General features: G+C 43.1%; 2 protein-coding genes across 10 annotated transcripts in view; one reads left to right on the forward strand and one right to left on the reverse strand.

Moving 5' to 3' along the window:
* The window catches only part of LOC125447121 (carnitine O-palmitoyltransferase 1, liver isoform-like), a 98538-nt gene extending 80884 nt beyond the window's left edge, over positions 1-17654 (reverse strand). The window contains exon 1 of one of the 4 annotated variants that reach the window (XM_048521252.2): positions 17556-17654. The gene's annotated coding sequence lies outside the window, so the exon portion shown is untranslated. Of the gene's footprint in view, positions 1-3017; positions 3446-5856; positions 5970-13672; positions 13756-17555 lie in introns of those variants that run through there. The other 3 variants (XM_048521255.2, XM_048521253.2, XM_059640425.1) reach the window with 3 other exon arrangements.
* The window catches only part of LOC125447315 (tumor protein p53-inducible protein 11-like), a 211780-nt gene continuing 203805 nt past the window's right edge, over positions 17603-25577 (forward strand). For 3 of the 6 annotated variants that reach the window (XM_059640426.1, XM_048521639.2, XM_059640427.1), the window contains exons 1-2: positions 17603-17778; positions 23496-23605. The gene's annotated coding sequence lies outside the window, so the exon portion shown is untranslated. The remainder of the gene's footprint in view (positions 17779-23495; positions 23606-25577) is intronic. The other 3 variants (XM_059640428.1, XM_059640429.1, XM_059640430.1) reach the window with 1 other exon arrangement.

The raw sequence follows: 25577 nt of genomic DNA on the forward strand, positions 1-25577 counted from the left end.
AAATCTACTTGAACCAGCAGCTATATAAACAGCACTTACGTATTTCAGGTTACTTGTTTTTAAAAACTGCAGTAATCCTTCAGCAATCTTTGGCTTCTAAAACACTGTCTTTACACCTTCCTAAAACAATTTATTTTCTATCATTCAGTTCTTTATTTCACGTATGAAGCATGCAGCAACTGTCTTTTATGAAACACAGGTCCTGTGGCAAGTAGGTCTGGTATTGAACAAGAAATTGATTGCATGCTCGTAAATTCTAAGTTGTTGTTAATGGGTGTATTTCTGCATCAGGAACTGCAGCATTTTATCTCTGAATCATTGGTCTTGACCACATTTAATGGTGCCGTGGACTGGGGTCTCAATAATTCATTGATGATGGTAATGTTTGTGCACATATCATGACTATGGATGAATGCAAACAGATATGACTGTGGGAAGCTGCCAGTTGATGGAGTAAATACTGCTTATGCCAGTGAATACAGCTAATGCCAAATGTGCATTCTGCAGTAGGGATTCCAAACTGAAAATTGTTGCGTAGGGAAGTACTCAAATGCAAAACTGATATTAATCTCAATCTTCTCAAGGACGACATGGTGGCTCAGTGATTATCACTGCTGCCTGACAGCACCAGGGACACAGGTTCAATTCCTGTCTTGGGCAACCACCTGAGTGAAATTTGCATATTCTCACATTGGCGTGGCTTTCCTCCTGGTGCTGTGGTTTCTTCCCACAATCCAAAGTTTGGCAAGCTAGGTGGATTGGCCATGCTAAATTGCCCATAGTGTCCAGGGATGTGTAGGTTAGGTGGATTAGCCATGGGAAATGCAGGGTTAAAGAAATAGGGTGGGGGAGAGTGAGTCTGGGTGGGATGCTTTGGAGAATCAGCATGGACTTATTGGGCTGAATGGCCTGTTTCCACACTATAGGGGTTCTACTTAAGACAAGTCAATAGCAAAGCGTCAAGTATACTTGAATGGTAGGATGATCCAATACATAAAGCACCACATTGTTCTTGTACAAATCTTGCCAAGCCTCATGCGTAATATTGTTTTTAATTCTCTCATGATGGTGATTTTAGAAGCTTTCAGAAGAAAAAGCCATTAGATTGATATCTAGCCTGCAAATCCTAAATTATTACAAAGTTGGGTGTGTTTTGCCTGAGAAAAGCATGGATGTTGCCTGTCTTTAACAAAGGGATTAAACTGTGCGTACATGAATTAGACTAGAAAGAAGCAAGATACATGTATATAGGTTAAGTAAACAGTTTTTTTTTAAAAATACTGACAGTATTCAACCTTTGGACCAACTTATAACAGATATGGATTTGAAGGGAGAAGAAAGAGCAAGTGCTGTGGCTAAAATCACAATGTACAAACAATAAGTATTGTGAAATTAACTTCACGGTCACCATGATCTCTTCGATCTAAGAATCAGAATGAAATTCTAAAGATCCTTTCCCTCAAACTAACTGAGGGTTTTTGACTTTGCGACATGTCACAGCTGCTGGTGGGAAAGGGGGATTGAGAAACAAGATATCCAGCTGTACCATGGCTTGGTGCAACTGTTGGCCTTTCCTGTCCATTTCATTTGAACTTTTACAAATGCATTCTGGTGGTGGTGTTGCATTTACTTGTCAGAGCCCTAAGTGAAAGGCTAAGGACTGCATTTTCCCTAGCAAGATGAGTAGTTCAAAAGCCCAGTGGAAATAGAGAATAAACTTCTGAAAATATAATCCAGCCCTTATTTGTATTTAAAAAATTCATGTAATTTATTCAAAACTTTTCAAGTGTTCAATTTCTTAGAAAAGTAACCTTTGTTTCAGACTCTGCAAAAAGATAATCATTTAACAACCTCTAAATTGTCGATCAAACTGTGAACTTAAACCCCAGATGAAAAATGTGTTTATTTTCAAATTTAAGCAAACATCTATGATGACATAATAAAGGCTCAAGAAATTAACAAGGAAACTCTACTGAAACGGTTAAAACAGACATTAACGTATTTTTTCTAAATTGCATCAGACAGCCTGACATGTAACATAGCCCAGCAGACATTTTAAACACTCATTAACACAAAGTCTTTTTTCCTCTCAAGTTTAAAGAGTAGGGGATCTTTAAGACCTTCAGGTTACAAATTTAAATAGAACTAATCCACCTTTAAAGAGCATTTATGTCTACTCGAATTCATGGCTCTCACACTATAGGTGAAGGTGCTTGGAACAGGCAAAATTGGGTCTGTTTGAACTCAACCCTAGGTGTGATTAACATCCCACAACTTTCCCTATGCCCAAGTTAAATGTGAAAAAAACTATTTAAAGTAATACTTCATTAAGTGCCGTAAAGTAGGAAAAGCAGCAATTAATTTGGGTGTTGTGCACTCCTAAAACTGCCAAGTTACAGGATCAGATAATCTGTTTTTGTAATTTAGTCGAGATAAGTAAGGGCACAAGGAAGAACTCCCCACTCTTCTTTGAAAGTGCCATGGACTATTTTATATGCACCTGGCAGGTACAGAATGAGATTCAGTTAATATCTCATCCAAAAGCACTTTCCAACATCATTGAGGGAAATGGCTCAGAGCACTTAAGTGAACAACGTGAAAGTATCTCATAGCTGTCAGTGCAGCACCTATCCTTGACTCAATATCAAGTTTCTGTGGAACTAAGGCTCAGCAATGCTATTCAAGATAACAGCCTGCACGAACCTTAATAGGTTTCATAAGTATGTTTTGTAAAATGGCTCTAATTGGGCATAAATATTTTGCACTCCTTGGTGGTTAGTGCTTTTCTCTTTGCTTGTTTTAGTTGTGGTGCAAAGGACAGACAGCAGACAAGGGGAGACAAAGGCCTGGGTAGCATCATCACTGGACTGTTAATCTAAAGACCCAGGGAATGTTCTGGGGACCTGGGTTCAAATCTCAGCACAGCAGATGGTGGAATTTGAATTCAATAAAAATCTGGAGTTCAGAGTCCAATGATGACCATGAAACCATTGTTAATTATCAGGAAAAAAACCCACCTGGTTCACTGCCATCTCTACTTGGTCTGGCCGACTTGTGACTCCAGAACCACACCAATGTCGATGACTCTCAACTGTCTTCTGGACAATTAGGATGGACTCTAAATGATGGCCTAGCCAGTGATGCCTTTGTCCCATGAATGAATTTAAAAAGAACGAGCGAGTTTTGAGAAGATTTGTAGCTCAGGTTGAGGTTCTGGATGTGAGTTTGCTTGCTGAGCTGGAAGGTTAGTTTTCAGATGTTTCGTCACCATTCTAGGTAACATCTTCAGTGAGCCTTCAACGAAGCACTGGTGTTATGTCCCGCTTTCTATTTATCTGGTTAGGTTTCCTTGGGTTGGTGATGTCATTTCCTGTTCTTTTTCTCAGGGGATGGTAGATTGGCTCCAAATCAATGTGTTTGTTGATGGAGTTCCGGTTGGAATGCCATGCTTCCAGGAATTCTCGTGCATGTCTCTGTTTGGCTTGTCCTAGGATGGATGTGTTGTCCCAATCAAAGTGGTGTCCTTCCTTATCTGTATGTAAGGATACGAGTGATAGTGGGTCATGTCGTTTTGTGGCTCGTTGATGTTCATGTATCCTGGTGGCTAGCTTCCTGCCAGTTTGTCCAATGTAGTGTTTGTCACAGTTCTTGCAAGGTATTTTGTAGATGACGTTCATTTTATTTGTTGTCTGTATAGGGTCTTTTAAGTTCATTAAAAAGAACTTTCTGTCAAACCATTGGAATCACCTCTCAGGCATTGCAAACATTCACTTTAGGAAGCCTAACAAGTCAACCAATTCACAACATACCAAACTCGCCTACCACAGATGCTCACAACCCTCGTATTTTCGCCAATCAACATTGCAGGCCTGGGATACTGGGCTAGCAACACAAAGATCAATAACAAGTTCAAATTCCACCATGTCAAATTGTGAAACCAAATTTAATGTTTAAACATGAGACAACAAAATACCATGAATGCTTTGAGCCTTGGCTCATATTAACCCTTCAACTAAGTCTGAATGTTGTAAATAACCTAATCCGACAGTTGAATAAAGCACTGAAGTTCAGTCAGAAATGCCATTTTTCAAATGATTCCTTAAGCAAAGCACCTCTCAAAGTATACAAAGGATCTTACATCACTAAACAAAAATACTGAAAGAACTGCAGATGCTAGAAGTCAAAAAGCAAAACAGAAATTGCTGGAACAACTCTGCAGGTCTGGCACCATTTGTGGTGAGAAAGCAAAGTTTGTGTTTTAGGTCCAGTGACCCTTCTTCAGAACAGCAATAACTCTGCTTTTGCTCCACGGATGCTACCAGACCTGCCGATTCTTTCCAGGAATTTCTGTTTTGTACCTTGTATCACTATACTGAGAAAAGTTTGAGAATTCCCCTTGGAGCAGTAGTTGCAGTACAGATATTTGCTAATGTCAATAAAACAGATGATTCATTCATTTATTTCACTGTTATTTTTTGGGAATATGAAATACACAGATTGGCTGCTGTGATTCTTGTATTAAAGCAGAGAACAGTTCAGAGGAAAACACAAAGTGCTTTGAGAAGTCTGTGCCGAGTTTCTCGTGCTCACATCTTTGGAGTGAGATTTGACTACATAAATCATTGCATTTACACTACAGCAGGACACTGACAACATCAACACTGTAAAAGGCATTCCATAATGTGCCCAATTATAAACTCAATAGCCAATTTGAAGTCTTAAGATTGTGGAGAAGTGTTGTTTTTCAGAATGGAGATCGAGCAGAGGTACCCAACAGTGTTGATGCTGGGACCACTACTGTTTTTGATATACCATAATTAGCAAGGTTTCATGGCTTGAAACTTGGAAACGTAATTAAGAGGACAATAGCACATTAGGATATCCTCTATTGTGGTGTTTAGTATGATCACCATGCTGTGCGGGATAGGTTTCAAACATAACTAGCAACTTAAAACTGGTCATTCATGAAGCACTGTAGCTATCAGAGGCAGAATTGTTTTTAACCACAACCTGTAACTTCATGGATCAGCATACACATGTGGCATCAAGAAGCCTTTACAAAACTGAAATTAATGGGAATCAGAGGAAAATTCTCCAGAGTCATACCTAGCACAGAGGAAAGGTTCAATCATCGCACCTACAGGTTATCACTGCAGGAGTTCCTCAAGATAGTGTCCTAGGCCCAGACATCATCATTTGCTGCATCAGTACCCTTTCTTCTATCATAAGAATGGAGGTGTGAATTCTCATTATGATTGCTCAAGACTCAGCACTATCAGTAATTCCTCAGATATCATATTAGTCTCTCCAACAAGATCGAGACTAAACATCATCCCTTGACATTCACCAGTTTACCATCACTGAATCCTCTAGTATTTATATTGCAGGGGTTACAACTGACCAGAAGTTGACCTGAAACAGTGTATAAATACTGTGGCTGTAACAGCTCGTCTGAGGTCCGGAATTCTGCAATAACTCATCTCTGACTCAAAGCCTGTCTGCAACAAACAAGTTAGAACTGTGCTGGAAAGCTCTCCATTTGCCTGGAAGAGTGCAGCTCCAATAACAATTGACAAGATCAAAAAAATCCAGAAAAAAACAGATGGGGTGTCAGTCAAGCATGCTAACACCTTCAACTTCGCTCACTGCAACACTGATGCACAGCAGCAGCAGCGTGTACATTCTACAAGATGCACTGCAATAATTCAACCAAGGCTTTTTAGAAAGCATTTTCCAAAACTGAAGCCTCCACTACCTAGAAAGACAAGTGCAGCCGATGCACAGACCACCATTATCTGCAAATTCCCCTCAAAAATCACAAGAATCCTGATCCAGAACTATACCACTGTGCCTTACCATTACTGGGTCAATATCCTGGCTGTCCTTCCTACCAGGACAATGGGTGTAACAAAGTGCAGCTCACTTCCATCTTCATCAGAGTGATTAGGAATGGGAAATATATGTTGACCTAGTCGACAGCATAACACAAGTTAATATTTTACAAAAAGGAATTCAAGATGGCATAGAAAGATTGTTGGAATGCACAAACATGGCAGAAGAAAGGTGATGCAGAGAACTGTGGAATGATGCATTTTGAATAAGGAGACAACATAAACTAAATAATAATTTTAAATTACAGCCAACAGTTTCACATACAAAAATCTATGAAAGTAAGAGCAAAAGTTGAGAAAAAATATTGCTTAAAAGGTACAGCTACTGAGCTTTTGAGATGCAAGAAGTACAACAGCATTATGCCAAAAATTCATAAATCAGTGTTAGGTCTGCAGGCCTGAAGGTTCCAGTTCAGGTCCAAGTCCTATCTGCCTTGAATACGTGTCAGAGTATGGGCAGACAGGTAATGAAAAAACATCTTCATCTCTCAGCTATCTGTCTTACTTTTTCATCCTTCAAGTCATGTCATGTCATACACCATTATTAATCATGTGCTAAATTTCAAAGCCAGCAGACTACAAATCAGCTTTATCCCATCTAGGTCTGGCCGAATAAACTAAATATTCAGCATCAACAATAATATGTCGGAGCACAAATAGGCTGATCAGGTCTGCCCTGCAAATCAATGATATCATGGCTGACTTGATACACCCATGCCCATTTATCTGCTGTTTCCCCAGAACCCTTGATCACCTCACTGAATTTTGTCTATGTCACTACCGTAACCTACCATCTGGGTCTGGTAATTAAAAAGTATTTGCCATTCTCTCTAGTTAGTCTTTTAAAGTCCTTTTCTCCTTGATAGAGTTATTAACTGGTACAGTCCTGTAACCAGTTCATTTTTCAGCCAATACAATATCCTACATTTAGGAGTAGATTTCACTGGTATTGATATTAAGATCAGCTGTGGTTGGCCGTGCATCAATTGATTACATTTATTAAAATTAAAATGCTGATCCAAAAGTAGATAAATGAAGCAAACAGAAGCATTGTAAATCAAGAAAACAAGACAGCTGTTTGAGGTATCCAGGCTATTAGGTAATTCTGGATTTCAAAGTATTATGGGCTTATAAGAAATTACCTTTGAGATAGGAGAAAAACAGCTCATTTTAATCATTACTGTTAATAGACAGACAGAACTATTCATAAAGCATCTTGCACAACCACAGGTCATCTCAAAGGATGTAATTTACTGCAATTCTGGAAAGCTAGCTGCATTATATTCGAGCTGCTCCCAAAACTGCTGCATTAGCAACAGTCACCTCACCTGACTGCAGCAGCTGAAAAGGAAAAAAAATCAATGGAAGGTTGAACTCCACAGAACAGGATTGTGTCTAAGCTCATTCTGCACTGACAAATAATCAAGAATGGAAACACTGCCTGTCTCAAGTGGGAAATATTCAGTTCACATTAATGTTGAATGGGAAGGAATGGGGAGGGACCTTGGCATTTCTTGAGTTCATATGAAACTGACTTCTCCCAGCAAATGTTAAGCATCCTGAGGGGCACCAAATGATTTTTGACCATAACATCGTAAGGAAAAGGAATAATGGGTGATTTTCAGCCGTTATTTGTACAAGACTAACAGTAGCTACCTTACAACCATTTTTGATTGGTTTACTCAATTTACTCCTTCCTACCTACATCAAGATTACTATTGGTAACTCAATGGACACTGGTCCAAGGAGCTGCAACGACTATTTCTGTGGGCCGTGGTACATTTAGATGACAATGGCAGTTGGCTTCCCAGATGCAAACTCCGTTTATATTGTTGAGTGTTAGTGAGTCAGTCTTTCACAAATGTAGCTAATGCAGCATTGCAATATTAACAATGTTACCTAACAGGTTGACAAAACGTTTGCACCCAAACCCACCAGCTCAGCAAGCATGTCTACAATCTCATCCACAACCCGAGCTACAAATCTTCGAAAAATTTAAAGGCCTATGGATGCAATTCCCTCAAACTGGCCTGCAGATGGGAAACAAATGCCAATCGGCTGAGCATGACCCACGAATGACTATACTTCCTGCAAGAAAATGCCTCAGAAAGCAGGTACACCACAAAACTTAAAATATAAACCACCTATCAACAATCCACTGGCACAGAGGACAGCTTAACAGAACAGCCACAGAATAGTAAGAGTTATGGTCAACAATGCCCACTACCGCCTTCACAAATACAAGCGGGAAATTGCATGCCAAAAGACTCTGTACTCCAACTCAACTGAGTAGGAACGGACATCCATACTGGAGCAAGCCATCAGCATACAACTAAAGACCAGAATTTAAAAAATAGACTTACGAGAAAAACTGTCCAAAATCACCCTCATCAATGACACAGACAACGCAGTTTCATGGATTAAAAACATCTCAGGCTGACCACTTACAGACAGAGAAGACCATCCTAGTATGCAGATTGAACTATAACTGCAGAAATGCCAAAAAAAACTGACTTCCTTGGTGCACTCAAATTGACACTAAAGGGAAACGACTCCCGGAAAAAGTACAGACCATCAGACAGACAATAGTCAAAACAAAAGCAACACTGAGCAAAAAAGGTAAGTGGAATACATTCAACACAGGAGAGGAAAGACTTAAGAAAGACAGGAACATTGTAATCTTACCAGCGGACAAAGGACACATGACAGTAATCCTCAATAGAGCCCAACATATTGAGAAAGCTAACGCATACTAGCTGATACTGACACCTACCAACAAATGGCATTAGACCTGATACTAGATAGGGAACTGGGTTACAATGTCCCTGAAGAAATTACACAACTCAGGAGACATCACCAAGACATACTACCAAAAAAATGAAGCCAGAGGGATCCAACACACCCTGTTTCTATGGACGCCCCAAGGTACACAAACGGGGGAAGGTGATCCCCCTCAGATCCACATCTCACTACCAGGCACACTAACATATAGACTTGCCAAAGAACTACGAAACAGAAATTGAAATACTTGTTGACAACTTAGATGATGAGATGATGATATCCTTCAATGTAACAGTGCCATTTATGTCCATAAACATCAAACCTAGCCAAAGAGACGATTGCCACACGACTGGACGAATCAAGTAGGCAGGCATCCCAGGACACCAACATCAGTAAGGAGACCACCATGAAACTACTAGATCTGTGGCTCAGAACCCACTTCACCTTCAATGGCTACATATACAATCAAATCAACGGAACACCAATGGGATCCCCAATATCAGGACTGATGGCAGAAGCAGTAATGCAAAGGTTAGAATGGACAGTGCTCCCCACCACACAAGCCAAACTTTGGGCCTAATATGTAGATGGCACCTTCATGATTATCTAACACACAAAACTAGATGGAAACCAATGACACTTAAACAATACCCTCACCAGGATAAAATTCACTAAAGAGAACCACCACCAACTATCCTTCAGGAACATAATGGTAGAACACAAAAATGAGTACTCCAGACTAGCGTATATAGAAAGACCACACATACAAGCCAGATACTCAATTACCCTAGCAACCATCCCAATGCCCACAAATGCAGCAGCATCAGGACATTATTTAAAAGAGCCACAACATATTACAGCAACCCGGAAGAATGTATAGCCGAACAGGATCACCTATACGGAGTCTTCAAAAGGAACAGAAACCCGAAAAGTACTCACCAATCACCCTACCGTACATCAAGGACATTTCAGTAATGACCGCAAGACTACTCAGACCCCTAGGTATCAGAGTGGCTCACAAACCAACCACCACCCTACAACAGCGACTGAAGAACATAAAGGATCCCATACCCAAAGCCAGCAAAGTCAGTATACTATACAAAATACCAAGCAAGGACTGAGAAACACTAGTAGGCCAATCCAGAAGAAAACTGACAATACGGATACACAAACACCAAATAGACAAGTGGCACAACCATTTCTCACTTGTCTCCCAACATACTGACGAGGGACATAAATTTGACTGGGGCAACACATTCATAGTCACACAAGCCAAACAGAGGCACACCAGGGAATTTCTGGAGGCCTGGTATTCTAACTAGAATTCCATCAAACACATTGAATCAGACCTTGTGTACAAACCACCAAGAAACAGAACCAGAAGTGGTACCAAATACCCCAAACTGAGGCATTTAAATAACAAGCAGGACAGAACACCGACACTTCACCGGGGACACACTGACGATGTTACCGAGTCGGGTAATGAAATGTTTGCAACCAAACCCATTAGCTCAAAAGCATGTCTACAACCACGAAAATGTTTGCCCACCAAGTTTTCTCTGCCAAGAGAAGCTATCACCTGTTCTAATCACACATCAGTTGATGCAAAATCTACCAAAACAAAGAAAGTATGGTGAAGCCAAAAGTCAAACCATCTTGCAGCAGCAGCTCTATCTACTTTATCAGCCAGGAAAGCAAGTGCTGAACTGGCTTGTAACATTTCTAGGTTTCCCATTATCTTTATGAACTTGTCAGCTGAGTTGATGGATGCAAATACCTAGTTTCCATTTGAGCTTGTCCAAAGCTGGCATTCTGCACCAAAGAAAAATCAGACTAGTGTCACCAGTTATAAACTGCACATAAAAGTATTGATTGAGGACACAATCTAAACTTGTAAGGACAAAATAAAACTGCTTGGTAAATGGCTCATAGTACTGTGAAAGTGCCCTATCTCTGAGACAGGAAGCCCAGGTTCGGGTCCCACCTGTGCCAGAGGTGCGCATCAATATTTCTGAATAGGATGATTGGAAAATATCTAATATTATTTGATGCCTTTCATATTCAAGCAGACAATTCATAAAAATTACACATCCACCATCATTAAAAACCTCATGATAACACTGATTTTCTCAAACTGTTGCTTTCTCAAAGGGGACAGATATATACAAAATAATTTCAACACAAATATTCAAAGCACGTCAACTAATAAGCTCAAGTCTCCCCTCGCACTTCTTCATCTTACCCCATCAACATATCTTTCGGTACCTTTCTCCCTCTTGTAGTGCCTGGCTTCTTGAAATGAACTGACACTATTCACTTGCTTATGGCAGCAAGTTCCATGCTACTTTTGAATATCTACAAATTCATGAAACCAATCTGTAGGCTTTCTGGTTCTCTTCCACACGAGGCATTTATCTACCTGTTACTCCAAATCCATAATCTCCACCTCCCTCATTGATGGCACAGCCTCCTATCCCTCAGTTTGTGACACGTCTCCCCAGTCACCCCTCTCTCAGTCTGTGACTCATATCCTCTGTCACTCCTCTGTGACCCAATGCTTAACTCTCCTCAGTGACATACAACCCCCACAACTTCTCTCAGTCTATGGCCCAGCCCTTTCCTCACAGCTTTGCCCATGACCTGTCCTCAGTTGTAACTCAGTTCTTTACCTTGTCAAGCTCTCAATGAGCAAATAATAACTATAGCATTTCTTCAGGATCCTGATCATATGTTGCTCTATCAATCCATTAAACAAGTCAGAGGGCTCTCCCTCCAAATTGATTACCCAACTCCTCTTGATCCCTTGTTGAAAATCATCCTCACTTGTGACTAATATTCTCCACGGCCCCCCTCTCTCTATTCATTACCTATTTCCAAGATGATGTATTGATTCCTGGCTCCTTCCTGAGGATTTTATCAACCACCCTACAAAACCTTCCCTTGGACCATGGAAAGGATTCACGTAACCCTTTGTCACCACCACATTCCCCTTCTTTAGGATTTGAACACTCACACTATGATTAATCATTAACCCCATATCACTCAGAAAGGTACACTCACTGTGACTTAGTAACACTCAGCAACCTTGCTACTTTGCCTGTACACTTCCCATCCTCAGTGCATGACTTACTCAAAGCATTTTCCTCAATCCCCTCCTCTGACTAAGGTACTTCCTTTTGAAGTCCCTCTTTTCTCTCTGGCCCTGCCTCTCTGGCCCAAAATATCACCAAGGTTCATTTCTTCACTGAGAATTTTCACCCTTCCTGAGCCTAACCCTTGTGTCACTCATGGAGACCCTTTCAATGGCTTCTTCTCCTCCTCACAAACAGACAACAGCCTATGACCTCATCACCAATTGGGCCTCCCTATCACTGAAGCCCCACGCATCAATGTAGCCCCCTATCCTAACTCTTAAGCAGATTGGCCCAGATTCTCATGCAGATCATTCCCTCCTTGTAGTACCTTCACACAAAGATCCATTAACTTCACTGATGCATCAGACCTGAGTTTCTCCACTCAGAGAGCCTTGCCTTTCATGGAGGCATCTCCCATCTCTTATCCACAACAAAAAGACCCAAGCTGTTGTTAGAAAGGTGCACTCAACTATGGTCCCTCATCTTTCTCTACCTGGCTCTACAACTCAGGCTCCTCCAAGCACTAAGGCATATTTCTCTCTGTGGTCCCTCCCATTCACTTCCTCTGTAACTTCTCCCTCTTCTGGACAGCTGTCTTCCACCTCTCTTTGACCTATAGAGTTGTACAGCATGAAAACAGAACTCCTCCAGACTCCCCACCCACTTTACTTCCTTTGTTCTTCATCCACTTTTGCACATTCCTCACTTCTCACTCCTCTACCTGCTCCCTCCTCTTGCTCTTTTCCTGAATCTACACATCAACTCCTCAAACTCTTCCCAGCTCATTTTACCACCTACAGCCTCCCAAGTGCAGCCCCTCTTCTCATTCACTGGCCTCACCCCACTCACTAACCCCCACCTGCTCTTCTCTGACTCCTTGTCCATTCTTTGGCCCTTCTGCCATATCCTGCATTCTCCTCTTCTTCCCTTCCCACTTCTGCGCAGCCTACAGAGAAACTATTTGTCTTTAAAACTGTGGACCACAAGAAAATAGAACATTTAAATAAAAAGGCATTTACCAGAATGGCTGCACAATTTCACAGCAACAGATTTGATACCTACTGTGCACTGTTTTTGTGGCTATGCGTTCGTGCAATATACACACGATCAAGAGCTGAGAAGCAAATTAAGCCAATTGGTTCTCAGCTAACTGAACAGGTTGAAATGGAGAACAAGTTAGAGACACAGACTGCAAGACATTCAAGACTGCATTTGTTCTGCCTGTTCTCTGTACTAAAACTCAGTTAGTCATAAGAAAACCAGTTACTTTTCCCGCAGCAGGTGCTGGACAGTTGTGACCTTTCAATTGATAACTCGGACATTTTTCAAGTGAATCAGTCATACTCTACTACTTACAAACTAGATTGAAGATTCCAGAGAAAGACAAGTAAAGACCTGGCATGCCAAGGAATGATAATCTCAGCAGTGGAATTATGAAGATCTGGACACTGAACTGACTTTCCAGTTTTTTTTATCTCCATCAAAAATTTATTTTCAGTATTTGTTTGTGGTTGTGTAATCAAGGGGGAAGAGTTTAACGGGGATGGGAGTTTTAGTCAGCGTTATATGCTAATAGCTTTACAATTCTTGAATCACTAAGACTTCCTCTGGGGCAGGGGTGATCTGTACAAAAGGGACAGGTTGCACCTAAACTGAAAGGGAATCAATATCCTCACTGGGAAGTTCACTAGTCCTGCTCAGGAAGGTTTAAAATAGAGTGGCAGGGGTCTGAGGACCAGAGCAGCAGGTCAGCAAGAGTGGGGATTGAGGGAAAGGTACATAATAGGATCAGTAAATCATTAAAAAAAAGGACAGGCAGAGACAGTACATGAACACGATGATACTAATGGGCTTAAGTGTACTTACTCCAATGCAAGGAATATTATAGGTAAAGCAGATTATCTTCGTCCCATGTACTGATCCAGGCTCTATGATGTTGCAGCCATTAAAGAGACTTGATGGGAGAACAGGACTGGCTGCTCAACGTTTCAGGGTTTTGTTGATTTAGGCAAGGTGGAGAGGTAGATAAGAGAGGCGGAGGAGTTGCATTACTAATTAGGGAGAATCTGCACTCACAGAAGACACACTGGAGGACTCACCCACTGAGGCAATAGGGGTAGAGCTCAAAAACAAGATGGGTGCAATCACTCTGATGGGATTATACTATAGGACCCCCAACTGCCACCAAGACATTGAGGAACAAATATGTAGGCAGAATATGTAAAAGTGCAATAAAAACAGAGTTGTCATTGTGGGTGACTTTAATTTCCCCAATACTGACTGGGGCTCCCTTACAGCAAGAGGCTTAGACCAACAATTTGTTAAGTTCATCCAAGAAGGTTTTTTGAAACAGTATGTGGATAATCTGACTGAAGGAAGGGCCATACTGGACCTCATACAGGCTAATCAGCCTGGCCAGGTGACTGACCTTTCAATGGGACAGCATTTTGAAACAGTGATCACACTTCTAAGTTTTAAGACCGCTATAAATAAGGTAAGTCAGGGCCTTGTGACAAGGTACATTTGAATTAGGTAGGAGCTAGGGAGTGTTAATCAGGAGGGGCTGTCATTAGGCAAGTCCACATTTGACATGTGGGAATTGTTTAAAGACCTGCTGATCAGAGTTCAGGGCCAGCATGTTCCAGTAAGGAAGAAAGACAAGGATGGCAAGGTATGGCACCCATGGATAATGAGGGAGACTTGAAATTTAGTCAAAATGAAAAAAAAAGCAGCATAAGATAGATTTAGGAAGCTATAATCAGATAGCACAGGACAAAGGTTAAAGGGAATCCCAAGGCATTCTATTCATACATGAAAAACGAGGATAACCAGGGAAAAGGTAGGCCTACTTAAGGATAAAGCAAGGAACTTGTGTTTGGAGGCAGAGTATTGAGTGAGATCCAAAATGAGTACTTAGCATCAGTATTCACCCAGGAGAAAGGTATGGAGGATAGTGAAATTTGTTTGGAGCATGCCAATATGCCACACCATTTTAAGATCAAGACAGAGGTGGTATTGAATCTCTTGAAGAGCATTAATGTGGATAAGTCCCCAGGGCCCAATGATCTGTACCCCAGGCTTTAAGAGAGGAGAATACTGGGGGCGTGACCAAGATCTTTGTAACCTCATTAGCCACTGGAGGGGTCCTGGAGCACTGATGAGCATCTGATGTTGATACTCTGTTCAAGAAGGGAAATAGGGATAATCCAGAAAACTATAGAACAGTGAGTCTCCTATTGATGGTTGGAAAGCTATTGGTGTGAAGTTTTAGGGGTAGGATTTACATGCATTTGGAAAAACATAGGCTAATTAGGGACTGTCAGCATAGCTTTGTGCAGGGCAGGTCATGTCTTACTATCTTCATGGAATTTTTTGAGGTGACAAAGGTGATCAATTGAGGGTACAGCAGTGGACATTGTCTGCGGATTTTAGTACAGTTTTCAACTTGGTCCCTCATAGCAGGCTCATCCAGAAGATTAGAATGCATGGGATCCACAGTGACTTGGCTGCATGGATTCAGAATCAGCTTGGCCATAGAAGATAGCCAGTTAGTGGGAGAATGTTTTTGAGGGTGAAGGTCCACGACTAGTGGTGTTCCACAAAGATCCATACTGGGACCTCTGCTGTTTAGTGATATAAATAACAGACTCAGATGAAAATGTGGATGGGTGAGTTAGTAAGTTTGCAGACAATACAAAGATCAGTGGACGTGTGGACAGTGTAGAAGGTTGTCAAGGATACAGCAGGATGTAAATCATTAGAGAAATAGCTGATGGAGAGAGGCGCTGAGCTTTGGGAGATTAAATGTTAAGGAAAAGTATAGAGTTAACGGATGAACCCTGAACAGCATTGTTGTGCAGAGGAACCTTGGGGTTCAAGTCCATAGCTTCCAGAATGTGGCCACATATGTAGAGAAGGCATATAGCATGCTTGTTTTTATTGGTCTGGGAATTGAGTACAGGAATCAGGATGTCATGTTGTAGCTCTATAAGACTTTTGGTTAGGCTATGCCAAGTACCGCATTCAATGTTGGTTACCTCATTACAAGGAGGATGTGGTGGCTTTGGACAGGGTGCAGAAGAGGTTTACCAGGATGTTGCCTGGATTAGATAGTATTAACCATAAAGAGGCACTAGAAAATCTCTCTGGAGTGGTGGAGGCTGAGGGGACACTTGATAGAAACCTATAAAATTAGTAGATGAATAGTAAGGGTTGACAGTCGGAATCTTTTTCTCATAGCTGAAATGTCTAACACAGGGTGGGGTGTTCAAAATACTCCTGAGAGGAAGGGTTTTTTTTAAAAAAAACACAGTGGTGGGAGTCTGAATGCACTGCCAAGGGTGGAGGTGCAGGCAGATAAGATAAGGGCATTTGAGACTTTTAGATAAGCACATGAATATGCAAAGAATGGAGATATGGACCAAGGACAGGCAGAAGGGATTAGTTTAACTTGGCATCACGTTGGCACATCATCATGGGCCAAAGGGCCTGTTCATTTGCTATACAGTTCTATGTTTAGCTATATCTATAGTCTAATTACCTAGAAATAATTCCTATATAGGTTTGTACACAGAATGAACTTTGAAGAATTGGTAGATTCCAAGAGACATTTGGATAGAAATGAATAGAAAAGATTTAGTCTGATACGGGCCAAATGCAAGAAAGAGAGATTTGTTTAGATTGGGAAAACTTGATTGGCATAGACAAATTGAATCGAAGGGTCTACTTCCAATCTGTATGACTAATACAAAACTTTGGTCTGTACTTTCTCTCAACCTTGGTCCAAGAGTCAGCTAAATTGGACTGCAACACTTACCCTAAAAACTTTAACATCTGATACAACACCAGGAGTAACAAGCCTCAATATGCAGCCCCCTGCTCACTCCTAGCCCCTCCCCATCACTGTTGCTCCAACACCAGATCCCTTCTCATTCCTGCCCCTCATCCTCACCATATTCAATTCACCGAGGATTAGACCCCTCTACCCATGACAATGGTCTGTCATACCACAGCACCACCTTCACACCCAATCCTTCCTGAAATCTTCTCCAAAACTACAGCCCTCTCCTCCTCCAGGTTCTCCAAGTCTACCACCCCCACCTCACTCCTGCATCTCCCAAGACTGCAGTCCACTCTTCACTCATGTCCCACTATTGCCATAACTTCTAAAACAACAGTCTTTGCCTCATTCCTGCCCCACCCCTCAGCATCCCCTCTTCTGACTCCTGCCTCTCCCCCTGACTGCAGCCCCATCCTCATTCCTGCTACCCCCTCCAGTTTACAGTCACCTCCTTTGTCCCATCTCTCATCCTCACCATGGCCCTCTACCCAAACTGCATCCCCCTTCATCATTCCTGCCTCTCTCAGACACCCCTCTGCAAACCACAGCCCCTTCCTCACTCCTGCTCCCTTTCCCTCACCATACGCCTCCCATTCCAGACTGCAGTCTCTTCCTGACTAACTGCCCACCTCACCTTGCTCCCTCCCCAGACACCAGCCCATTTGAACTCCTGACATCTGACTGGAACCTCTTTACCCAGACCCTGCCCGCCCTCCCTCCCTCTCCCCAGACTGCAACCCCTGCCTCTCGCACTCAATGACCCCTCTTCATTCCGCCCAGACAAGCAGACCCTCCCTTTACCGTACACCAGACAGTAAACCCCTCCTCTGGTGCACCCAATCTCGGCCCAAACCCGCCTCAATGGTTCCTCCTCTTCACTGTTAACCTTTCCTCTCCATCTCACGTTACCTTGACGTTTCGGGCCGGGTATGAACGCTCCAGTTTTCCAGCCGCCGCTCGCGCTCGCGCCAAACCGTCAGCTGACCGCACCTGACGTCATCGGGCCGGCCCGTGACGGTGACGCGTCAGGTGGAACCACGTGATTCGGCGGCAACCGGTCTTTCGACGTTAAGCGGAGGTCGCCTTGAGGTTGAATGTCGTTGCGGTGGACGAGAGGGTTCGAGCGACCCAGGTGATCATTTCAGACGAGAGAGGAAGTGTCCCTTTTAGGGGGGGGGGCGAGGTCACTGAGACACGGGGAAAGATGTGTTCCCGGGGGGGTGCGCGGCATCACTGAGACACAGGGGTGGGGAGAGTGATGTCCCCTGGTGATCACTCAGACGCAGGAGAAGAGCTGTCCCTTGGGGATCACTGAGACCTGGAAGAAGGGAAGAACTGTCCTAAAGATAACTGAGATGGGGGCAGAGTGACCCAGAGGATCACTGCGATACTCTCGGGGGGAGTGACCCAGGGGCTCACTGAGACACAGGGACCGGGGAGAGAGTGACCCAGGGAATCACTGAGACACAGAAGCAGGGCGAGTGAATGACCCAGAAGATCACTGAGACACAGGGGTAGGGGAGAGAGTTACCCAGGTGGCAGGGGTTTACTGAGATCCAATTGCATGGGAGTGTTGCAGAAACATTAGGATGTCATAGGCCAGAGGGAGAAGGTGGCAGATTTCCAGATGAATACCCGTAGTGGAATACATATGTAGCAAAAACAACACTGGGATCAACACAGCATGGGCAAAACTCCCACCCATCCAATTTTGTTTCAAGATAATAAAATGTGAGGCTGGATGAACACAGCAGGCCAAGCAGCATCTCAGGAGCACAAAAGCTGACGTTTCGGGCCTAGACCCTTCATCAGAGAGGGGGATGGGGAGAGGGAACTGGAATAAATAGGGAGAGAGGGGGAGGCGGACCGAAGATGGAGAGTAAAGAAGATAGGTGGAGAGAGTATAGGTGGGGAGGTAGGGAGGGGATAGGTCAGTCCAGGGAAGACGGACAGGTCAAGGAGGTGGGATGAGGTTAGTAGGTAGCTGGGGGTGCGGCTTGGGGTGGGAGGAAGGGATGGGTGAGAGGAAGAACTGGTTAGGGAGGCAGAGACAGGTTGGACTGGTTTTGGGATGCAGTGGGTGGAGGGGAAGAGCTGGGCTGGTTGTGTGGTGCAGTGGGGGGAGGGGACGAACTGGGATGGTTTAGGGATGCAGTAGGGGAAGGGGAGATTTTGAAACTGGTGAAGTCCACATTGATACCATTAGGCTGCAGGGTTCCCAAGCGCAATATGAGTTGCTGTTCCTGCAACCTTTGGGTGGCATCATTGTGGCACTGCAGGAGGCCCATGATGGACATGTCATCTAGAGAATGGGAGGGGGAGTGGAAATGGTTTGCGACTGGGAGGTGCAGTTGTTTGTTGCGAACTGAGCGGAGGTGTTTTGCAAAGCGGTCTCCAAGCCTCCGCTTGGTTTCCCCAATGTAGAGGAAGCCACACCGGGTACGGTGGATGCAGTATACCACATTGGCAGATGTGCAGGTGAACCTCTGCTTAATGTGGAATGTCATCTTGGGGCCTGGGATAGGGGTGAGGGAGGAGGTGTCGGGGCAAGTGTAGCATTTCCTGCGGTTGCAGGGGAAGGTGCTGGGTGTGGTGGGGTTGGAGGGCAGTGTGGAGCGAACAAGGGAGTCACGGAGAGAGTGGTCTCTCCGGAAAGCAGACAGGGGTGGGGATGGAAAAATGTCTTGGGTGGTGGGGTCGGATTGTAAATGGCGGAAGTGTCGGAGGATGATGCGTTGTATCCGGAGGTTGGTAGGGTGGTGTGTGAGAACGAGGGGGATCCTCTTAGGGCGGTTGTGGCGGGGGCGGGGTGTGAGGGATGTGTTGCGGGAAATACGGGAGACGCGGTCAAGGGCGTGCTCGATCACTGTGGGGGGAAAGTTGCGGTCCTTGAAGAACTTGGACATCTGGGATGTGCGGGAGTGGAATGTCTTATCGTGGGAGCAAATGCGGCGGAGGCGGAGGAATTGGAAATAGGGGATGGATGATGATGTAGACATTTACTTCTCATGCAATTATAATGATCCTTCAATAATTACATAGCTTCATGCTTGCTGCAATGATGAGCAATTAACATTAGTCAAAAGTTAACCTATAAAATTCTAGCAGGGCTAGACGGTAAACACAGAAATGCTGTTTCCAGGTTGTCCAGAACCAGTCAAAGGATCTGGGGTAGGCCATTTAGGACTGAGATTAGGAGAAATTTCTTCACCAGCAATATTGAGCCAGTGGAATTCTCTGTTCCAGAAAGCATATTTTCAAGGAATTAGATATAAATCTTAGCGCTAAATGGAGAAATGGTATGCCTTTGATGCCCACATTCCATGAGTGAATAAACTCCTCACCCACCTACAAGGAGAAGATTCTAACCTTGACCACCCCAACTGGATGAAAGGCCATGCCCAAGTATTTTTCTGTTCCTCTCTCTCACTGTCTATCTGATTCATAACTATATTTTCTGATTTTTTTTCTCTCCCCCTCTCATTATCAACCTGTTTCTCTCATTATTTCTTTGGCCCTCTTTTCTATCTCCCTAAATCCTTCTGTTTTTCACAGTCTTGGTGTTTCCTCACCGTGTCTGACTTTTTCATCGTATTGCTCTGACTCTCTCCATATCTCTCTTTCCTTTGTTGCTCTAAACCTTGATTATCTGCCTATCTCTGATCTTCTCTATTTCTATCTCAAATCTATGATGCTCCCCCTTTATCATGCATCCCTACTCATTAGTTTTTTACTTTCTTTCACGCTCAGTCTCACAATCTGATTTCCCCATACACTATGTCTTTCAGGGGATTTTTCAATCTGTTTCTCCTTTTTGTATGATTGTAAGCACTGGACTGGAATTCTGATCCTGTCAATGCCTTGATATTTTTTGCAAAGTAAAAATGCTATTAATCAGATGGTTCGCAACAAACATCTGCATCTCCCAGTCGCGAACCAATTTAACTCCCCCTCCCATTCCTTAGAAGACATGTCCAGCCTGGGCCTCCTGCAGTGCCATAATGATGCCATCCGAAGGTTGCAGGAACAGCAACTCATATTCCGCTTGGGAACCCTGCAGCCCAATGGTATCAATGTGGACTTCGCAAGCTTCAAAATCTCCCATTCCCCCACTGCATCCCAAAACCAGCCCAGCTCGTCCCCTCCCCCACTGCATCCCAAAACCAGCCCAGCTCGTCCCCGCCTCCCTAACCTGTTCTTCTTCCCACCTATCCCCTCCTCCCACCTCAAGCTGCACCTCCATTTCCTCCTACTAACCTCATCCCGCCTCCTTGACCTGTCCGTCTTCCCTGGACTGACCTATCCCCTCCCTACCTATACTCTCCTCTCCACCTATCTTCTCCTCTATCCATCTTCAGTCCACCTCCCCCTCTCTCCCTATTTATTTCAGAACCCTCCGCCCATCCCCCTCTCTGATGAAGGGTCTAGGCCCGAAACGTCAGCTTTTGTGCTCCTAAGATGCTGCTCGGCCTGCTGTGTTCATCCAGCTCCACACTTTGTTATCTCAGATTCTCCAGCATCTGCAGTGCCCATTATCTCTGATCACTCTTTAATCAGATGTATGTGTGCTTTGACCTGAGATTGCAATTCAATTAGCTTCTGTCTTGCTGCCCCTCGTGTGAATTCTCAATTCCCGACAGTCAGTCCAGGAATGGAACCCAAAAAGATCTTCATGAGGAAGAAGATGATCAGTGGATTCTAACCATGGGGACTTTTAGAGTCCCAGAGAGCAGCGATTCTCAGCATCTTCAAGGGATCATTGTGTTAATGAGACTTGAAAAATGAATATACTGGAAGGTTCAAAATGGCAAAATTGATTGTTGCAATGCTCTTCTGGCCTCCACCTTTCCACCTTCCATAAACCTCAGCTCATTCAAAGCTTTGCAACATCACAGCTGATACCAATTTCCACTCGGCCATTATCTAGTGTCAGTGGCAGATGGCAGCATAGTGGTAATGTTATTGGACTAGTGGTCTGGAAGCTAACATTCCAGAGACTGGGGTTCAAATCCCACCATGTCAGTTGGTGAAATTTAAATTTAGAGAATAAACATAAATGTAGTCATAGATAACTATCATCCCACCTGTTCACCAATGTCCTTTGTCAAGGAAATCTTCTGCCCTTATCTAATTTTCACTAAATGTGAATTCAAACTTAGCAATGTAGTTAGCTCTGAGTTGCTCTTTGGCCTAGTAAGGCAGTGAGTTCAAGGGCAATCAGCAATACCAAACAAATGCTGGCCTTACCACACACACCAGCAATGAAAGAGCTAAATCTCAATCTCAATTCCTCCATGCTTTGAGGAACTGGTCCCTAAAGTCAGGAATTCCTTCCCTAAACGTCTGTGCTATTTCACCCTTCTGTGTACTTTTAGTCACTCCTTAAAATTCTTTCTCCCTGACCAAGCCCTAATACCTCCTCATTTGACTCAGCATCAAATTATGTTTGATAATCATACCTGTAAAAGACTTCAAAACAAGCCACCACATTAAAGATGAGACTCAGTTTGCTGTTCATGAATACTTCACTTGGCTGCTTGGTGACATTGCTGCTGATGCATTGTCAAGGGATCCCCCTAGTCATATAAGGTAATGATTCTGAAAAAGTTTGTGTTGAAGATGCATCAAGCACCACCCAGTCTGATGATTTTTGAGTGAGGCATCAGGCATTTGTTGTATGTAATCCTGATGTGGTCACATATAACGTGCCAGGTGTTTGATAGGACTTGTACCTAACTAGTCAGTGTAACTCGCACTTGTTGTTATCATTGCAATAAACTGGCTCTTGTTACGTAAAGCAAGTATCTCTTTTTGTTAAGAAGACAAAAAGTCAAAACTGAAGGCCCAGTTTAAGCTGTGGAGCACTCATAACAAATTATACAAATTTGTTGTGTGTGTTGAAGTAAATAGGGTGGCATCGTGGCTTAGTGGTTAGCACATTGCCTCACAGTGCCAGGGACCTGTTTTGATTCCATCCTTGGGTGACTGTCCATGTAGAGTTTGGACATTTCTCCATGTCTGCCTGGGTTTTCACTAAGATGCTCCAGTTTCCTCCAACAGTCCATAGATATGCAGGTTAGGTGGACTGACCATGCTAAATTATCCTGTAGTGACCAGGGATGTGTGGACTAGGTGGTTTAGCCCTGGTAAATGTGGGATTATGGGGATAGGGTGGGGGGTAGATCTGGGTGCGATGCTATTTGGATGGTTGATGCAGACTCAATTGGCTGAACGGCCTCTTTCCGCACTGTAGACGTTGTTATTTAGAAAATAACAATGATCTGATAGCCATTACAGGGATGTGGCAGCAGGATGACAAAGATTGCAAAAGAGAAACTTTTCTCTATTCACCATGTTCCACTCTGAGGCACCTCACTACAAGTGCAATATATATTGCTGTGGATATTGCATTTTTCAGTCAGGTTTTGAGGACACCACTTTGAGGAGGAGTCTGTTAAGTCAGTATCAAACTTGGCATCATAGTTCCTGACTAATCCTATTTTTCTGTGTTTTTAATTAACTCCCTAACTTAAAGATCCTCCCCAAAATCTTTTGGTTTCAACTACAGTCAGCAGTTTAAATGACCTATGTATAAACAACACAAGCAAGTTGTGACATAAATATTGTTTTAATTTTTAAAATATCAACATTTGAAAAGGTGTTTAAACGTACAGTACACTATACACAAAAACCTTATACTATGCACATCCATTGCACTCAAAATGCAACTGCTACTTAAGTTAATTGTTAATTTACAATTCATTTCAAGTATTACTCAAGTGATAGAGTTTAGTGCATTGCTTGGAAATGCCATCAATAATGAAAGTGAATTTTCTCTTTTTCCTCCAGAATGTTTGGGGGAGTCTCGCAGTTTCCATAAATTACATCCACCCTAACCCCAGCCAATCCCATCTAGATCTACTGATTAGAATCAGAGAACTTTTGAGCGCTGTTTCAAAGTAAGTGAAAATTTCTTTAGTGAAGCCCCCAGTGGGTGCTTTCCCCTATAATTAATTTGGAAAAGTAAATGGTGGGGAGGGGAGGTGAAAATTAAAGTCTTCACAGAATCACAGATGCAGCCACTAATCCCAGCCTCTGCAGGAGGGGCCAACACTTAAATCAACACAGTCTGCGCACTTGCGCGCACGCGCACACACACACACACACACACACACACACACACACACACACACACACACACACACACGCGCACACACAGATATATATCCAGCATGTTTATAAAATCGTTTAAAATTGATTAACTTTGATGTGCACATGATGGAAGCAAATTGTAAACAACATATAAAATCATGATTCATGAAGTTTTGTCACAATACAGTTCTAATTTCTAGGCTTCAACGTAACCATTACCTTTGGTGGTACGTCAACAACTCTATGTATATTTAGATAACACCTCTAACATCCTAAAATGCCCCAAGGCACTTCACAAGAGCATTATAAAACAACATGTGACACCAATCCATATATGGCAATGTTAGAAATAAAAACAAAGTGTGGAGAAACTCAGCAGATCTGGCAATATCTTTGGAGAGAGAAGCAGAATTAACATTTTAAGTCTGATATGACTCTACTTTGTAATAGGCGATATTGGGTCGGGTGACCAAAAGGGAGGAAGCTTTTAAGCAGTAAAGTGAGATAGAGAGATTTAGGCAGGAAATTTCACAACTTAGAACCCTGGTGACTGAAAGCAATTGAAATGTGCCTCAGCGCTCAAGATTCGAGAACTGGATGAGTGCAGTGATCTGAGAGGTGTGTGCAGCTAGAGGAAATCATAGAAATAGGAAGGAATTTGAGAAGAAGGATGAACACTCTAAAATTGCTTGATCAGGAGCGTAAGCAAATCAGAAGGCCTTTGGGAAACAAGACTTGCCATGAGTTATGACACAGGCTGCAGACTTCCGAATGACCTCGGGTTTTTAGAGGGTAGAATTTGAGAGACCCGCCAGGAGTGCATTGGAATGGTAAAGGTGAGAAGTCATGAAGGCCTGAATGAGGTAAGGGTTTCAGCAGCAGATGAGTTGAGACAGGGGTGGTATCCAGGAGGTGGAAATAGGCACCCTTTGAGAAGATGCCTCATTCCAATCCAAATAGTTTTCCAATCCAATTGCTGAACATGTTTTCTGGTTATTGTAAAGCAATTTCATGAATTATATCAGTACTGCTGGATCCTAAATATTTGAACTGTATTGACTCAAAACACTTGAAATTAAGTTCAGAAATAACTCTATAAACATCCTGTATGATATGTGCATATGTACATATACATACATATAAATATTGCATATGCATAATACAAATGTGTTTTTTCCCTTCCCAGTAGTTTATAGTGTTCACACTGCACAGCTCTTGGGGAAAGTGTCTGCTGGTGAAAACTCCACGACTGCTGCCTGTGTCTAGTGAGGAGGTACCAGGAGACAATTTGGAGTACCTTTCATCGCCAGTTATTCTCATTACTAGCAGCAATGTGTCACACTTGCTTGAGAAACTGAATTTCTAATTAAAGGGTGTTTATGTCGCAGAGATGGGGAAAGTGAGCGGCATTGTGTGGCAGACTCAAGCAACTCAGCAGTGCCAAAATTTGAGATCTGCAAATCAATAACCAAATAAACTCAACCACACTTGATGCAACAACTTTGCCGTGCCCATAACGAGAGTGAGGCATTCCTATCACCACACTGACTGCGCAGCTCACAAAGTCTGCTGGTCCCTGTTGGACAGTGCGACTTATACCTTTGATCTGTGAAGCTGGAGGTAGTCAACAGAAGACCCCATCTATCTCTTAGCATCAGCCACACACATTCCTGCTCCTCAGCGGGGAAAACGTGGCCCATCAACAGTCGTCAGTCAATTAGAATGGGCACTGCTCTTGTTGGTTGAGACGTTGGGTTGGAGTATTTGGTGGGTGGACCC

The sequence above is a fragment of the Stegostoma tigrinum genome, chromosome 38 (assembly GCF_030684315.1).
Source record: "Stegostoma tigrinum isolate sSteTig4 chromosome 38, sSteTig4.hap1, whole genome shotgun sequence".
NCBI lineage: Eukaryota > Metazoa > Chordata > Chondrichthyes > Orectolobiformes > Stegostomatidae > Stegostoma > Stegostoma tigrinum.